This window comes from Oxyura jamaicensis, unplaced genomic scaffold (genome assembly GCF_011077185.1).
Source record: "Oxyura jamaicensis isolate SHBP4307 breed ruddy duck unplaced genomic scaffold, BPBGC_Ojam_1.0 oxyUn_random_OJ71506, whole genome shotgun sequence".
In the NCBI taxonomy this organism is placed as follows: domain Eukaryota; kingdom Metazoa; phylum Chordata; class Aves; order Anseriformes; family Anatidae; genus Oxyura; species Oxyura jamaicensis.
In genome coordinates this window covers 4,690-7,317 of record NW_023310560.1, presented here as the reverse complement: position 1 = coordinate 7,317, position 2,628 = coordinate 4,690, and the positions used below count along the sequence as shown (strand labels likewise).

Here is a 2,628-nt window from a genome sequence, read left to right as displayed (position 1 = left end):
AGTCTATTGTTGAGAGGGGGGTCGTTGTTCCTCTGCCGGTGATCACGCGTTGTGCTCGTGTTCAGGTGGGGGAAGTGAAGTGGCAAAAAGGATGTCTTGTGGTAAGGAACTTCACAGAGTCTGTTTTCACTCAAGGATGTTTACCCAACACCCCCTCCTGCTATCTGTTTGCTTAATCCTCCCCCTTATCAAGGCCATTAAATTGTGCACCCTTATCTCCTCAGCAGATCCTCCAAATTCCTCAAAGACAATGAACAAACCCCCACTAATTTATTACAATCCCTCCTTTTTCTTTTTCTAACATATTTTGTTCATTGAATTTTTGCAATATTTGCTTGCTGAGCATCAAAGTTTCTGCGTTGTCCTCCTGCTCAAGAGATTCATACTTAGCACGCACGAGCATAAGATGAGCTGCCTCTAATCGGCTTTTTACAATTGCAATTACTCGATTGAATATACATGGTCCAAAAGTCAGTGCTAATATAAGTAACAACAAGGGCCCCGCTATGGTTGATAGCAGGGTAGTAAGCTAAGGTGAGTAATTAAACCAGGATTCATACCAATTCTGACGAGCCTCATTTTCCCTTTTGCGTTTTTCTAATCCTTCCCGCAATTTAGTCATTGTATCTCTCACCACCCCAGTATGATCTGCATATACACAACATTCTTCACGCAGGGCTGCACACAGTCCTCCTTGTTGTAAGAAAATCAAATCCAACCCTCTACGGTTTTGGAGTACCACTTCAGATAATGACCTAACCGATTTTTCCAGAGCTGTTATTGATTGCTCTATACGGGCCAGATCCTCATCTACGGCAATGCGTAGAGAAGTAAATTCCTGGCTTTGTTTTACCAGGGAAGCAATTCCAGTTCCTGCACCTGCAGCCCCGAGAGCCATTAAAGTGGCTAAGGTGACGGCCGTAATAGGCTCCCTCTTTACCAGATGGTATTCAGCCACTGTGTGATGGGTATACATATACTCTTCAGCGTGGTATTGAATCCTTGGTATAATGACCACCTGTACACAAAAATCATGAGATGTGCTAAACAATTTTAAAGATATGCAAGGAGTGACTCCTAACGATGAACATACCCACCTAGTGTTATTTGCAGGAATTAACCATTTGTGGGTTCGGTCCATTTTTTCAGTGACATGGCACAGATCATTTTTATCTCTTGGAACTGTGCCGACACATCTACCTTTTCCTGTAACTTGAGTCAAAGTTATCCCGATTTCCTGACCCCAACTGCATTTGGAAGGATTTAACTCATTTGAATATTCAGACCTCCCCATATCCCCTATAGCTTCATAATATGGGGGCTTAACACTTACACATAGCCAGCACCCTTCAGTTATCTCAGGATTAGTTTGATTTAGTACCTGGAAACTAGCATTTATAACTTTCCACATACTACTCCCGGGTACAACCTCTTTCTTTTTCACAATGCTTGGAAGCAGTGTGGGAAAGGATAACTCTGTCGACTTATTGAAAAACACTGTAGTAGGTCGGGCAGTCCCAGGTATCTTTACAGTCTGGGCAATCAAAACTTCCCCTAATAACTCTTTATTAGGCCCGACTACCTTGGAAGTCTCGGGTATTTCCTTCTTTATTAGTATGAGTCCTCCCTTGTCAGTTCCAGGTTCCGTATACCTTATTCCCCACACTCTTCCCATGTTCCACCCTCTATCCGTGGGTTGGGTAACATTTAAAAAAAGATATTTGCAGTTTCCACGTCCTCCCCACCCTTGCGGTGGAATGCACCCATATGGACCCCATTGGACCCTTAAGTATTTATCTCTACCGTATCCCGGTATCCAGCTAGGGGCTATAGTCTCACAACCCCAGTAGCTGCAGTAATATTGATTAGGGGAGTTGCAGTACCCCTTTCCAGGATTCGAACTCGGGCACATATAAAATCCCATATATTCCCAGCATTGGGGCCTCGGGATCAGCTTACATAGCGTAGAAGTAAAGCTTGGCCCCCCCGATGTTATCTGGGTAGCAATAACCTGTTGATCCTCGAATCGACTTAAAGTCCATTTAAAGGGTTGGTGGGGGTGGTGTTGAGTCGCTATGCAGGATGAAATCACTGCGAGAACCCCTAAATACCGATAGGAATGGCTGAGGCCCATTTCTTTCCCCACTTATTCACTCCTCTGCCTCACTCGTCAGTTGGGTTGCAGCCAACTACGAGGTTTTAGTTCTTCTCGGCAGCAGTAGTGTTCTTCAGGGGAGAGCCTCTACCTTAACCCACGGTACCTATCGAGTTCGTCGCAATGTGAGCTTCAGGTCTTTGTTTCCTGGAGCGATTTCCCACTTCTCGTCACAGATGGGTCCTTTAACACGGCTGGCATGTGTCCATCCTTTCTCCACAGTCCGGACAGCTGTTTCTGTAGTAAGCAAAACAACATAGGGGCCTTCCCATTGTGGTGTTAATGTAACTTCTTTCCAAGTTTTTATCAGGACCTTATCTCCAGGCTGTATCTTGTGGATTGCCATATCCAAAGGAGGACGTTGCACAATTAAACCCTTTTTCTGTAATTCCCTGCGTCTATTTATCAATTGTGTGAGGTAAGGTTTTAATTGATCATCTTGTAGGTGGGGATGATCAAGGGGTATCTCAAGA

General features: G+C 44.4%; 1 long non-coding RNA gene across 1 annotated transcript; it reads right to left on the bottom strand.

Moving 5' to 3' along the window:
• Positions 1–305: 305 nt before the first annotated feature.
• LOC118159666 lies at positions 306–2,409 on the bottom strand. Its single transcript, XR_004747197.1, has 2 exons — positions 2,012–2,409; positions 306–367 (listed from the first exon to the last, which is right to left on the bottom strand). It is a non-coding gene; the product is annotated as an uncharacterized LOC118159666 (long non-coding RNA).
• Between the last annotated feature and the right edge of the window lie 219 nt (positions 2,410–2,628).